The sequence below is a fragment of the Macrotis lagotis genome, chromosome 1 (assembly GCF_037893015.1).
Source record: "Macrotis lagotis isolate mMagLag1 chromosome 1, bilby.v1.9.chrom.fasta, whole genome shotgun sequence".
Taxonomy (NCBI): Eukaryota; Metazoa; Chordata; class Mammalia; order Peramelemorphia; family Peramelidae; genus Macrotis; species Macrotis lagotis.
Window position 1 is genome coordinate 327,069,139 of NC_133658.1, and position 16,197 is coordinate 327,085,335.

A 16,197-nucleotide genomic window follows, 5' to 3' on the forward strand; every position below is an offset into this window, starting at 1 on the left:
AACTTGTCCAAGGTCACACAGCTAGTAAGTGTCAAGAGTCTGAGGTCAGATTTGAACTCTCTCATCTTGAGTCCTACGGTCAGTGCTCCTAGCTGCCCAAGTGAAAGAATTAGGACCAAACTTAGGTCTTCTGATCTCACTTTTTGCTACTGTTGTACCACATTGCCTTTCTACAAACCTTACTTCATTAATACAATAGAAATGTTGAGGTGGTTTACCAAAAATAGAGCTTTTATCATTCTGAATTAATATCCTGAGATCAAAAATGGAAATTTTTTACTTTGTTATACTATGTTATGGAACAAATCTGTAGGAAACCTGCAATGTTATATTTTGGAAAGGAGGAATCCATTTCATAAGGCTTGGATATGAGAGAAAACCTTGAAGATGTGACATACTTTTGTGGTCTGATGAGTTATTATTCTGTGGGAAATAAAAGATGCTTTCTTCTAGTCAGCATTACTTGTAAGCGAATGCTGGTGATGCTGAGATAAACATTTGCTCCTTGGGTTATACTTGAGAAGGCAGCTAGATGAAAAGATCGTTAGACTTAAAGTCAGAGGAGTGAGATTGAAATTCTGACTCTTTCATATTATCTGAAGGACCTTGGCAAGTCCACCTTTCTGAGCCTCAGTTTCTTCATCTGTAAAACAAGGAGTTTGGAATAAATTACCTCATTTCTTTTTCATTTCCAGCTCTTAAGTCCATGCTCCTTTTAAGAAGTTCTGGTTTTGGAATTGGAGGACATTTGGGGTTAAAATCTTGTCTTTGATGCTTACTACCTGTAGTACCATGGGCAAGTCAATAATGTCTCTGGGTCTGTTTTCCTACTTTGCCATACAGAGTATAAGTACCTATTGTTTTCTGGCCCTGTGTTTCAAATACTTGAAGACAGTAATCATCTCCTTAAGTTTTCTCTCCAGGTTAAATATGCCCAGATGCTTTAACCAGTCTTCATATACAGTCCGTTGTCCAGTTCTTTCACTGTCTTGATTACTTTTCTTTGGATGTGTTCAATTGTTGATGTCCTTTTAAAAATATGTCTACGACTGATTTACAGAATTACAGAAGTAGTCAGACTTCAGTTTCCTCATCTGTTAAATTAGGGAATTGGAATAAAGGATTTTTGGGAGGGGAGAGACCCCTCCCAACTCTTAACAGACTTTTATTCTATATTCATTCTACATAACAATTGAAATATAGTTTATTTTTTAAAATTCACTTTATTTTATTTTCTGATATTCATTCTTTCCCTCAACATGAGCAAACTCAAAATCCATCACAAACACATGTAATCAAGCAAAACATTCCCACATTTGTCATGTCAAAAAAAAGAGAAAAGAAAAACTCCAATCTTCATCCTGAATTCATCACCTCTTTATCTGAGTTGAGTAGTATTTCATTATGAGTCCTCTGAAATGGTGGTTGGTCATTTTGTTGATCAGAGACTGGTCATTGTGTTGATCATGGTTATAATTTAGGTATTTTAGATAATATTATAATTTTTGATACTGATAAATATTTATGGATGACTTAGTAGGAAGTTATTAACTAAAGAAAAATGCTTTCCCCCGCCTTTTTTTTATAATGATACAGGACTATGTAGGGAAGCTAAATTGATAAAATTAAGCAAATTCTAGGTCACAAATTTAGGTCACAATAACAAAAGACCTACACAGAGTTCTAATTTTTGATATGACTTTTTAGTCTGCTCTGATTATTCTAGCCAGACATCATTCCTGATTGACCTTGATAGTCAGTGAAGAGAAAACATATCCCACATTAACTCTTGAGCTCTTACCCTAAAATAAAATTTAAATTAAAAACTAAATAATCTAATTTGTATTATAATTATATTTGAATATGTATTCTTTCTCCTAATATAAGATCCTTGAGGGCAGGGCTCAGGCTTTTTATTTATTTGAGCATCTAGCATTAAGTGTGGTTCCTTGGACATTATAATTATAGTACACATAAACATTTGTCTTAAAAGAGTGGTGATACAATGGTTAGAGTGTCAGGCCTGGAGTCAGAAAGACCTGAGATCAAATCTAGACTCAGACACAAGCTGTGTGACCCTGGACTGGACAAGTAACTTTGACCCTGTTTGTCTCACTTTCCTTATCCAGTCAAAAGATTTGGAGAAGGAAATGGTAAACTGAATTCTGGTATCTTTGCCAAGAAAATTCCAGATGGATTCAGAAATGAATGAACAACACAAATAAAGATTTGTTTGGAAACATTGTGTATGGTAGGAACATTATATATAGTCAGAAAACCTGGATTTGAATACTAATTTTTCTTCTTGCTAATTGTACTATCTCTCTGGATCTGATTTTCTTATATGTAAAATGCAAGAGTTGGCCTAGTTACTGTCTATGGTCTTTTCCTTCTCTGTGAAGCCTATGATCTTAGGTGAATTTGAATTCTGTTATAAACTGCTTTTTTTAGGCTATAAAATGAGAATTTTGACCAGAGATAATGTCTTTTGAAAATGAACATGGACTTTTAATGAGTTAGCATTTCATGGTTGGAAAGTATACTTAGCTATGCTAATTACTAGTTATGTCATTTAGAAAACTCATTTTCTATCTCTGAGCCTCCTCTTTGGTTAAGTTAGCTGCAATAGGTGATATTTTATAAGATTTTTTTCCAACTCTAAATTTGTGATCCTTTGAACCTGAAGCTAGACTTAGTGTTTCTGGTATACTTGCTGACCTTTCTCATTTGTAGGATAAAATACTGTAGAAACCCAAGTTGAATTGCTTGTTTCCTTCTTTCTTTTGATCCTTACTAACTGGTATCTTATTCTTTTTTTAATTTTTTTTATCTTATTCTTTTATTAAAAAAAAACAACCCCCAAAAAACAAAAGGATTTAGAATCTGCAGATGTGTTTTAAAGCCAGCTTTACTGCTTATTGGCTAGCTGTGGGCAATTCCTTTAACCTGACTGGATGGGCTCTTTTCTCATATATAAATGAGAAAACCAGATCAGTCTCTAATATTTCTTTCCCTATCTAAAATATAATATCAGAAAAGTGACTTGCCCAGGTTCGTATAGCTAGGAAATGTCAGGCCAGATTTGACAGAAGATGAGACTTGTTAACTTCAGACCTGGTACTTGATTCACTTCATTACTTAATAACTTCCTATACTTAATAACTAGTCACTTACTTATGGTGGTAGGATGGATTCTAACCCCCCTCATACCCTTACCTTTACTGTTAATATATTGAGACAACAAATAAAAGAGGCATGTCATAACTTTCACTGCATGTCTGTCCTTGCGTATTCTTTTTGAATCATACCTCTACTGCACATTCAGTTATTCTTAATCATATCTTGGCATCTACTATTAGTTAACCTTTGATCTGAATAATGGGTTATTGTGAGCCCAGCCCATTTACAATTTAAAGACATCTTATTTCCTTAATGGCAGGATGGCTCCCCTGCATCTCTATTAAGATTTCAAATTGATGTGAGATGAAAATGTTTATTATAGTCCCTTTATTAATTTGGTTTGTTCAGCTCCAGTAGAGTTTGTCAAAGCTGCTGTTTTTACATGGCAGATACTAATTTTGGGTAAGCCTTTGAAATAAGGATTTAGATTGCTTTGTCAACATAGTTATTCATAACTTCTCTTTCATGTTAATAGCTTATGGCCATGTTCTTGCCGCCATTGATTATCTAAAAATTGGAGGATGATCAACAGAAAGTGATAATACATTTTTGTTAGTGACTTAAGTTGGAGCAGTAGTGGTATCATAGAAAGACCACTGAGAAATATGAGTTTGAATTCTAGCTCTAAATACCCCCCCCCCCCTTAGTAGCTATAGGACTTTTGGAAAGTCACTTGCCCCTTCAGGCATTGGTTACCTCATTTGTGTTCTGTTTTGTTTTGTTTTAGGTTTTTTTTGAGGCAAAAGGGGTTAAGTGGCTTGCCCAAGGCCACACAGCTAGGTAATTACTAAGTGTCTAACACCGGATTTGAACCCAGGTACTCCTGACTCCAGGGCTGGTGCTTTATCCATTATGCCACCTAGCTGCCCCATTGGTTACCTCATTTGTAAAATCAAAAAGTTGGACTTGATCTTCTTGTAGGACTCCACAACTATAATATTTTATATTTTACTCTGTTCTTCTATACCACCTCATTTGGTAATCTCATCTGCTCCCATGGAGTAATTCTTCATGCTGATGATTCTCAAAGCTACTTCTTTTGTGCTGACCTCCATCTTACACCTTCAGCTGATTGTCCAATACACATCTTAAATTCAGCACATTCAAAACAAACTCCTATCTTTTCCCCCAAATCCTCCCCACCTTCTTCCTTCCCTATTACCTTGAGGGCATCACTGTCTTTTGAGACTCTCAGACTCCCAACCTAAGGACTCAGCTTGAATTCCTCAGCCCTCAAATTAAATATGAGCCTGCCCATTTCACTTTTGCTACATTTCTCAAATACACCCTCTTCTCTCCTCTGACACTACCCCTCTAAATGAATGCAGCTACTGTGATAGTCTGTTAATGTAGACCTGTCTGTCTCTAGTCTCTCTACTTAATCCATCCTCCATTAAGCCACTAAAGTGATTTTCCTAAAACACAGGTCTGATGACCATTTCACTCATATCTCCATCCTGGGCATTTTTTCTGCCTATAATGCCCTCTCTCCTCATCCCTGCCTACTCCTTCTGTGACTTCAAGTTCTAATTAAAATTCTATCTTTTATGGGAAGTCTTTCCCAGTCCATCTTGATTGTAGTCCCTTATCTCTCTTATTTATTTCCTACTTGTTTGGTATGCACATATTTTGGCATGTATGTATGTGTGTGTGTGTATATATATATATATATATATATATATTCTGTTTATACATATTTGTCTACTTGTCTCCCCTATTAAATTGAGAGCTTTTTAAGAGTAAAGACTATCTTTTTGCTTTTTTTTTGCACCCCTAAGGCTTACTTAGAAGTGTTTAGAACTTAGCAAGTAATTATTAGATATTTATTACCTCCTTTTTAACATTCCACTTTCTAAGGGAAATTCTTGTTCTACTATTCTATCTTTTAATTTTCTGTAATAAAGCCCATACAGTATATTCGCCAACCAGAAGTGGTAATAAACTGACTTGAACTTTCTTTACATATCAGTAAGATCTTTGTCCCATTCAGGATTTTTGAAAGGGACTTTGACTAATATAGATAGATAGAATTCCTTTATCTTCAGAATACTTTAAGCAACATGAAAGTTGGTGTTAAAGTATATTAAATTTTCTAAAGTCAGATTATTTTCTTTGCTTGAACTATCAATTAAAGATTTTATTTTTGCTAAACTTTAGAAATGTTAAACATGCATGTTAATATGGCATAAAGATGGCAAATAGTGCCCTTTTTTTTTTTTTGAGGACTAGAGGTGGCTGAGTATAACACTCCTAAATCCCAATCTACCATAGGGTATGGTGAAAGGAGGAGAGGGAAAAGGATATGTGTGTCATCAGGAACTTCTTATAAAGATGAAATCTTTAACAGATCCTTGAAATACCAGTTAATTGGGCGAAAAGTATATTGTAGTAGGAAAAAAGCATTGAATACTGCTTATACTACTTATTTATTCAATTTTTTCTCTTGAGCAAATCACTTCCCTCTCTGGACTTTTGTCTCCTTACCTATAAAAGTGGAAGGTTAGATTTGGCTCCCCCCCCTCTTAAATTCCCTTCCAGCTCTGGGATTCTTTCTTTTTTATCATTCTGTATATTTTTTTCCACACCAAAGGTTTGAATTTATTTTCCAAGTGGTAGGCATCAAGTATCTTTTTTAGAAAGGAGACACAACTTAGTAAAATTGGGGAATAAGATGATTCCCTTAAGAAGGGTTCTGGAAAACTTCAGGAATCATTCCCTCTGACCTACACAAGTCAAAGAGTTCAAAGGAATTAAAACACCGCTCTAATTCCCCACTGCCTCCTCCCCAGGCAGGTGTCTCACTGTCTTTTCCTCCCTCCTTACCCCTCTCCCCCACAAAAGTGGATAATATTTAAAGTCAAAGTTTAAAGAATGAAAAGGAATGACTCCAGAGGGTTTGGGAAGGATCTCTCCCTTGATCCTGAGGGTCAGAGATGAAGCAGTGAGCAGCCCTGAGGATAGGGTACTTCCTAAAGTCATCTTTTGGCTTCCTTCAGAGCCCTGCGCAGTATAGGCACTCAAGAAATTTAATGAAGTGGGTTGAATGGGCCACTGTGAGGGATGAGGCCTGATAAATTTCCCTTAAGAGAAAATGGGAGGGGACCTGGCTTCTATCTGTTCTCCAGAGGAAGGGAGCAGGTGGTACCTCCCTATTCCCACCCCACAGGTGTAAGTCAAATAAATGACATTTTGAACTGCCAATAATAGAATAGGGGAGGTCATGCCAGGCAAAACCACAGGGTTTCCCAAGGCTAGAGCAGGCCTCTTAAGGCACCTCTGGAGACTAGCCTCAGTCAGAGGTCCCTGTAACAGGGCACACCTGCTTCCAGAGACTTCCTCTGTGTGTGTTGGGGGGGGGGGGCAAACTAGAGGACAAGGAAAGTCTGGGGATGCCCACACAGCTGCTGTGCCCAAAAGAGTTACTGACGGTGGGGGGGGGGGGAGTAGTCCTCAGAGAGAATGCTGCAAAGTTTGCCTCTTGGGCAGCACAGGTTGGCTGCTCCTTCCTTCAGACACTGCACTCAGGATGTGGCAGTCTCCTCATTCCCTTCAGGTCTGGTACCACCTTCCTTCTTGTCTGATGTGCTTATCTTTGCTTGCCCTTCGGCTCCTTCCAGCGCTAGCGCCCCCCCCCCCCCCCCCATGTTCCCCGTCAGCTTCCTCACACTCACTGCCGCCGAGTCATCCTGAATGTCAGGGACAGCATTCCTACGGCCTGTTCTGTCACAGGAGATGAAGTCTGTGTATGAGGATTCAACCTCCATCATGCCTCTTGCATAGCTGAGCAGGGCTGGTTTAGTTTTCTTCTCTTCCCAACATGTCTTCAGATTTTCAGCCTGACTCACTACTATAGACAACCCCCGAAGGTGCTCAGGGTGTCCCCCGGCAGAGCCTCCCAACCCCACGCTCAGCAGGCGCCCGCCCTCTCTGCCGCCTCCAGCTCACAGCATCCTATCATTCTATATTTTTGAGATTTTTTGTAGCTTTAATATTAATGTATGCTTTTCATCATAGGATCTATAGATTTATAGCCGAAAAGGATCCTAGACATCCCCTATAGTAGGAAAGACTATCCTTATATTACAAATAAGTAAACTAGGACCCAGAGAGACCTTGTGACTTACTAAAAGTTGGAGCAGAACAGAATTAAAAACCTCAATGTCATACTTAATTCCTCACTTCTTAAAGTACATGGCCAAATCTTTTCCTTTCATACCTTCACAACTCTGAACACCACTCCCACCCCTAGTGAGCTCCAATAGTTCCACCTTATATCCAGAATCAAATATAAAGCTGCTTGTTTGGTATTTAAAATTCTTTTTAACCTGGCCCTTTCCCACCTTTCTGGTCTTCTACCTTAGTCCATTTTCTCTGTATTTTACAATCATAGGGCAGCTAGGTGGCACAGTAGATAGAGCATGGACCTTGTGGACAGGAGGATTGGTAGTTTGAATTCTGTCTCAGATACTTGATACTTACTAATTATGTAGAAAGAACGTAGGCAAGTCACTTAACCCTGATTGCCTTACATCCAGGGCCATCTCCAGATGACTTAATTCATATCTGACCACTGGACTCACATGGCTCCAGAGGGAAAAAGTGAAGCTGGTGACTTAGCACAGCACCCCCTCCCTGAAATCCAATTCATGTGTTTGTCATGGCATCACCTTCCTTGGTGACGTGGTCTTCTCTGAGAACAAAGGACAAACATCATTCTGGAATCCAGATACAGTGTCTATTTGCAGTTCTTTCACATCTCAACTCTGCTTCTATGCCTTTGCCTCCCTTCCCCCCTAGTACCTATAGATAGATGGGTAGATGGGAAATCTTTCTATATGTAGATAGATTATATATTCTCCTCTAATTGCCTTCCTTCAAGGCTTTTTTTCTACCATACCATGCTACTTCAAAAATTTCAGCTCCAAATTCTATGATCCTGTGAGCTTAAATCCTCTTTGTTCTGCTAAATAAACTTAAACAGAAGAGTAACCTACACATTTAGTTTTATGTTGCTTTGCAAATGGTATAGGAATTAATCATGGTAATGTCTAAAGAATATTTCAGACTTCATTTTGAACCCCTCCCCTTTTTTTTTTTTTGCAAGGGAATGGGGTTAAGTAACTTGCCCATGGTCAGAAAGCTAAGTAAGTATTAAGATTGTCAAGGCCTCCTGGCTCATGTACTATTTAAGCTGTCCCTTTTTGAATCTCTTTTATGCTTTTTTTCATAGACTGGTATTTATTGTAAACAAAACAAACCCAATATAGCATTGGTTATAGCAGTATAATTTTTCTACAAAAATACTCTCTTGGGGCCGCTAGGTGGCATAGTGGATAGAACACCAGGCCGGGAGTCAGGAGTACCTGAGTTCAAATTCGACCTTAATAATTACCTAGCTGTGTGGCCCTGGGCAAGCCACTTAACCCCATTTGCCTTGCAAAAACCTAAAAGAAAAAGTACTTTGTTGACTCCTTGTCCCATTTTTTTTCAGTCTGGTTTCTATTAGAGAATTTTTTCCCACATCTTATCCTAATTCTTTTTTTTTTTTTTAAGGTTTTTGCAAGGCAAGTGGGGTTAAGTGGCTTGATCAAGGCCACACAGCTAGGTAATTATTAAGTGTCTGAGACTGGATTTGAACCCAGGTACTCCTGACTCCAAGGCCGGTGATTTATCCACTGTGCCACCTAGCCACCCCTTCTTATCCTAATTCTATCCATGCCCCAAACTACAGGGAAGTTCTAACTTTGTAGGAAGCTATAAGACTGGTCAACTGGGCCCAACTCTGTTTCTGTGAGAGTGACTCCCATGTGGTAACTTGATTTTGCCCACTATTGTAGGCTCTAAAGATTTAGATTTTGAATAGTTTTTATTGTAACTTGCTTAATATTGAAATTGTCCTCAAGATTGAAGTGACTACCCAAGACCACAGAAGTCTTAGTAACAGATTGAAATTGGAATATAAGTTCTATGTAGGGCTTGAACTCCCTTTCTAGTTTGCTATACTATATCACTAACTTCTCTTGCAAACATACAAAATGCTTTTCTTGCAACAGTGCTGGTAAAGGAAGATAGTAAAAGTAGCATTTTAATTTTTATCAATGGAGAAACTATTGAAGGTCAAAGAACTTGTGATTTATTCATAGCTATGTAGCTAGGAAGTGGTAGATTTAAAGGAAGATCTGTCTCCTCTTTCCAAATTCAGCCTCCTTCTTAGTGGACTATATGCTGCCTCATTAAACTGTTAATTTAGAAGTGTGCCCATATTTTTGCAATATTGGATCGTGGCTTCTTTAAAAGAAAGCACTGTTTCTTCATTTTTGTATTTCAGCCTGTATATCCTAAATACACAGTAGATATTCCAAAAATAAGAATGGCTAAGTTTTATGTAGTTTTTACTCATCTCATTAGATCATTATACTTCCCCTTAGGCTTTAGTTAGTTCAGATTATCTCCACTTTATAAAAGAGAAAATAAAAAGCTCAGAGGCTTGAAGTGACTAAGATTACTGTTTAATTGTCAAAGCCAAGACTTGATCCCAGATCTTCTGACTACATATTCAATGCTCTTTCTTCTGATCTGTTCTATTTCCGTTGCTTATTGAATTTAGTAGCTATTTCTACCAAATATTCTGGGTAATTCCAAGTTGAACACCAAAATTGAGGAATTAGTGTTCTGGTTATACACATTAGAGTAGAACAAAAAATTAAAGTGAAAAAGTAATGTCCTGAATTGAGCCCTAAGATAAATGCACTGGAAAGTTTTCCCTTACTTGAATTTTTTCTGAAGTTTAAAATAATCTAGAAGATTGTATAGGAATTGGTTTTAAAGACAGAATTTTTTGAATATTAAGTTCTTATAAATTATTGCAAAGCATGAGATTAACTAAAGCTTCTATGGTGAATGCTATTTCAAGATATTGTACTAAGATGATGTTGGTGGTATAAATCCCCCTTTTCCCAGCAGAATCCAGCTGTTTTTAGTTCTATACTAGTTATGTAATTAGGACCATATTTCCAAATTTTGATATTCAAATAATTCAGTTAACTGGAGTGTCCAGGAGAAATTTTCTATGCCAAAAAATGGAGTCTACAGTGAATATTCTTCTCAGTTTAAATAATTAATTAGCATATTTTAATACCAAGTGGTAGTAAAATAAGATCTTAGGATATAGTGTTAGAAGAGAGGGTTAAGAATTGAAATGGGCCTTATTGATTATGTAGGCTGTCTTCTTCAATATAGATGAGGCTACATAGATATGAAAATGAGAGCTGGGATTCCACCTTAATTCTATATGACGGCAAATCCATTGTTCTATGTTTATTCCACATGCTGCTTTTACTTATTTGACTTTGTACTTTTTGGATAAAATGAAGATCACTTGAGGGATTTTTTTGTTTATTTTTTTTAAGAAAAGCACATTTTGGGGCGACTAGGTGGTGCAGTAGATAGAGTACCAGCCCTGGAGTCAGGAGTACCTGAGTTCAAATCTGGCCTCAGACACTTAATAATTACATAGCTGTGTGGCCTTGGGCAAGCCACTTAACCCTATTGCCTTGCAAAAAAAAACCCTAAAAGAAAAAAGAAAAGCACATTTTGTAGAAAGAGACAATGAATTACAATGGTTCCCATAATTATGTATCAAGTAGAACCATATTTACACAACTAGTTTTAGTATTAATAGAGGATTAATTTAAAGGATTTTTCAAGTATTATTCAGTGTTTGCATATTGTCTTTCCTTAAGGAATTCACATTATCAAGATGAAAAACATCCATAATAATAGATTTCATTCCACTTTATAGTTTAAAGAGTACTTTTCTTATAAGAATCGTCTGAGGTAGGTAATTTAAGTAGTTCATTTCCTCTGAAGAACATGGGAGAGACATGGGAGACATTAGCATAGGACCACTCCACATAGTATGTCTGCATCACAGAAGGAGCTGTGCTTTAACAGCAAAGTAGAATTGCAATAGCTCAAAAGAAATATGGAATACATAAATTTAAAGATGTCCTCATGCCAAATGTTTTTGTGTACTGTTTGTACCCGACATGTGGTAGATCCTTCCAAGTCCACCATTTTGGTTTGGTCAGACATAGTCAGATACTTTGTATCTTGACTCCCACATAATGATAAATTTTAGTCTTCGAGCATGACAGACAAACAACTAAGTTACATAAATCCATTAGAGTAATAAATGTTTATTTTGCTTAGTGCAATTTGTTTTATTTGACCAAAATTACACAAATAATATCAAAACTATGAACATTGGTTCAAATCAACAATCAGACTTCATATTTATAGACCCCTCTTCTACCAGGAACAAAAAGTGATTTTCAAACTTATCACTTGTTAAGTTAGCTATGTCATCAAGCAGGTAGAAATAAGAATTATGTCCATGTTCAAAGTATTTTATTGTTCTTCATGTTCTCTAATATTGACTTCCCCAATTATATTCTTGCCTCTAAAGATGATGATTATTTTTATTATTTTATATTAGGTTAAATATCTCAATTGTGGAATCTTCAGACTAGTAAGTTTTCTTTTCTCTGGCAAAATTCTACAGTGTGTTAATTGAATGGTTTATAAACATTAGAAAGGAATATGGTGCTCTCCAAGAGCCAGCATTTGTCCAGAACAGGTCATGACCAATAACTTTATTTGTTTTCTTTGACAGTATTATTTTGCTCATGAAAGGGTAAAATATAAATGACCCAGGATACCTAGATTTTGCAAGACATTTGACAAAGTCTCTTAATCAGCAACAGTGACCGGCACATAGTAGACAATAAACTATTGTTTCTTCTTTCCAACCTTCTCCCTTCTTTCCTTAACTTTCTTTCTTTCCTTCTTTCCCTCTCCCTTCTTTCTTCCCTTTCTCCCTTCCTATGTCTTTGAAATCTTTGGGGATGATATAGTGAAATGTGATTAGGGATATTTGGAACAACTTGAATAATTCAATTCAAAGTGACTATTTTTACTGAATCTGTATTACTGTGGAGGAAATGCTTTAGGGGATTGGTCCAGGGTGCTTTCCTTGGCCTTACGCTGCTTAATATTTTTTTAATCAGTAACCTAGATCAGGGCTGCCCAACCTTACTTGTAAAAAATTTTTATTGAAACAATAGACAGTATATTTTGATTTGCCATTTTAATGACTTTTACTAAAGCATTTACTTAACCCACTGAGTGGCTGTGTAAAATCATACTATGGGCCATCTGCAAGCTGCATTTTGGACAGCCCTGACTTAGATGAAAGCATCATGTGGAAAACATGAATCTCAGAAGAATAGGCAATATATTGAATGATATAATTAAGATGAATGAATACAATTCAAAATGTTTCAACAGGTTAAAACAGTAGACTAAACAAAAAAAAATGTAATCAAGATAAAATCTGAGTCAGAAAGAAGGAGGTATGTGTCTAAATAATACCTGTCATAAGGGTTAGGGGTGGGAAAGAACCTGAGTGATTAGTGATCTGCAGGCTCCATAAGACTTAATGGTGGTATTATTTAGCCTCACACCTCCCTCATTCTGAAAAGCATGGGTTTTATTTAAAGAAGCAGGGCTCCTAGAATGAAGGAGGGTGGATTGATCTGTATCGCTTAGTTAGACCTATCAGGAATATTTTGTTCAGTACTGGGGGCTGTATTTTAGGAATGATATTGGTAAACTGTAACACATCTGGAGAAGGGGGGACACAAATATACTATGTATATTTTAAAACTATGTATACACTAGGGCTTTTAGCATGGGGAAGAGAAGACTTATTTTTTTTTCTTTGTTTGTTTTCAAATATTTAAAGAGCTTCCTCTAGAATCGAGAGTCCATTTTTTGCTGTGCCTTAAAGTTCAGGGGTAGGAACAATGTGTGGAAGTTACAGAAAGACAAATTTTATTTTACCTTAAGGAATAATTTATATTTAATAGTTATCTTGACCTGAGGACATTCTTTCTATCACTGGCATCCAAGTTAGAGACAAGATAACATTTGGGCAGGTGTTGAAGTAATTCCAATTCTCTTCAAATATGGATTGGCCTATGATACCCCCTGAGTTCCCTTTTCCTTCTGGTAATCTGTAATTCTATGATGGTATTCTCATTGATTCTATATTTCTTTTGCATTCTCATTTACCAAGCAACGTAACATAGTGTAATGGTTAAAACAGTGGACTTGAAGTCAGACCTATTTGACAATCAGCTTTGACTCTTAACAAGCTGTGTGATCCTAGGAAAGTCATTTCATGGGTCATGCATAGATTGAGAGCTGGAAAAGATCATCTAGTTCATCTTTTTTTTTTTCCAAATGTGAAACGGAGGCATGGACAAGTAACTTGGTCAAGGTCATGAATCTTTGATTTCATATCTGGCATTCACAGGATGAAAGATTCAAGAGCTGGAAAGGAACTCAAAGGTCATCTAGTCTAGTAATCTCATTTTACAGGTAAAGAAACTGAGACAAAGGTGGATTACTTTGAGGTTTATAAAACATTTTCATAATGATATCCTGTTAGGTAGCAGCTGGTATTAGTAATTGTTCTCTCCATTTTTCCAGAGAAAATTGAGAATGAGGGATTATATGTTTGCTCACCTAGCTAGGTAGTTTCAGACAGGAATTCATTCTTTATACTATAGCACATAATTTCTCTGAGCCTAAGCCTAAGAACTAAGGCTCAATTATTATGGGGACCATAATATTTGCCTTACTTGCCTCATAGGATTCACAAAGACCGTAGATTTTTAGAATTCTTAAAGTCCTGATAAATGCTATAGAATCAGTATTATTATTGACTTTTTTGAACCTTAGTTTCCTATTTGTAAAAATGGACCAATAAAATGCATTGGGATGTTAAGATGGCATAAGATAATGGATGTAAAGGTCTTTTTATCCATAAAGTACTAAAAAAAAACTTCAAAAAACCCCAAACCCTGCAAGCTACTACTGTGGAAGTCCTGACATTTGACAACTTTTTTTTTTGCTTCGTTTTTGCAAGGCAATGGGATTAGGTGATTTACCTAAGGTCACATAGCTAAGTAATTATTAAGTGTCTGAAGCTAGATTTGAACTCAGATCCTCCTGATTCTAGGACCAGACCTCTGTCCACTGCACCATCTAGCTACCCCTGGCAATTTATTTATTTGTTTGTTTGTTTGTTTGTTTATTGATTGATTGATTTATTGGTTTTTTGCAAGGCAAAGGGGGTTAAGTGGCTTGCCCAAGGCCACACAGCTAGGTAATTATTAAGTGTCTGAGACCGGATTTGAACCCAGGTACTCCTGACTCCAAGGCCGGTGCTTTATCCACTACGCCACCTAGCCGCCCCTGGCAATTTATTTTTGACCTAGAAATTATTTCCCCTTTTTTGTCTATATAGACAGGGCACCTGGATGACAAGAAAACCATTTAAGATTATAGTTGCATCCTCAAGTTCTGGTTTAATTATACATTATTAGCCTTTAAGGAAACCAAATAACCTGTATAAACTACTAGTTAACATTTTCTTTCTTTTTTTGGGGGGGGGTGGGGTTGGGTTTGCAAGACAATGGGGTTAAGTGACTTGCCTAAGGTCACACAGCTAGGTAATGATTATGTGTCTGGATTTGAACTCAGGTCTTACTGACTCCAGGGCTGGTGCTCTATCCACTGCACCACCTAGCCACTCCTTAAACCACTTGTTTTAAAGATCTTCCACTTGAATCCATTTCTGATCTCTCATTGTGACATGATTGTGATTAGAAATTGCAACCAGTGAAACTCTTGTTTCCAGAAATTTCTTATAAACTGGAAAGTCCCAAGGATGGACCTTGTAGTGGATAGGAATTTAATTATTTTAGGATAAATCTAGCTAAATAAGGAAATGCATATCACTAGAAGGCTGGCCACTAAGTAGAAGATGGTTTTTGACACACTTTCTCTGTATATGTGTGTGTGTGTCACACACACGTACGTGTGCGTATATGTCAACTTGTGGAGACCTTCTTAGCTCTCTACTATGTTAATGTCATTTAATTTTTTTAGAATTAATTTTCTTATCTATAAAAAGAATGAATTGAACTCAGTATCCAGGACCCCTCTTGACCTATTCTATGATCCTCTGTTTTCTTAAGGCATGGTAGGTTTGTAATATGTCTCAGGAGAGGTAAAATCCATACATCATAAAATTATGAATTCTTGACATATTGAAAATACCTGAAATTGCTTTGGTTCTCTTCTGTTGGATCCCTGACTAAAGGTGGCAATAACAAAATCATATTCTTTATTAAGGATCCTGGCTCTCCCAAACTTAAAGGCCTTTATCACTAAGATGAGGAGCAGAGAGAATTGTCAGTGTTGTTTCTTAATTTTTTTTATTACTTATTGGGCCCTTTAGGACTTTTCACCATACCCATTGATAAAGTTTATATAATTTGTTTCCTAAGCTCCTTTTTCTATTTTCTGTACTTGAGAGATTTGTGATTTCATCAGTGGGTACTCCCTCTGCCTACACATATTGTACTCTCTCCACACCCTTAATCTTCAAATTTTATGATGACCAAAAAAATTAATCATTTGGCCTCTGGTGATGAGCCTCTCAGAGCTGGTTTTCAGATGAATCTTTTCATGTATATTCATATACATATATATATATATATATATATATATATATATACATATATATATATGCATATGTATCTATCTGCCTGCTTGTATCTTTGGATTGATCCTTGAAGCACTTTAAAGCTTCCAGTTTACAACTTTTAAGAGCCTAGGCTCCCCTGCATGCCAGAAAGAGACATCAATGGAAGAAATTTAGAAATTAGTTTAATCTTTTAGTACTTGAGACGGGTCAAGGGATCATTTCTAAGCCAGAAAAGTTCAGTTCATTTCATGAAAGGACTAAGGAATTGTCTTATCAGGAAAATAAAAAAAAAATTATTCTTACCAATATGTTAAATGAGGGCTGGGGGTTTTTAATTTTAGCTGTTTATGAAAAAAAATTAATTGAAAATCCAGAAATTTCCTATTTAAGAAATGGAA

The 16,197-nt window shown here is 36.5% G+C and overlaps 1 protein-coding gene and 1 pseudogene across 4 annotated transcripts in view; one reads left to right on the forward strand and one right to left on the reverse strand.

Moving 5' to 3' along the window:
- NR6A1 (nuclear receptor subfamily 6 group A member 1) overlaps positions 1 to 16,197 on the forward strand; it is a 281,543-nt gene that overhangs the window by 99,393 nt on the left and 165,953 nt on the right. The window lies entirely within an intron of this gene.
- LOC141505623 (cAMP-dependent protein kinase inhibitor gamma pseudogene) lies at positions 6,687 to 7,061 on the reverse strand (annotated as a pseudogene).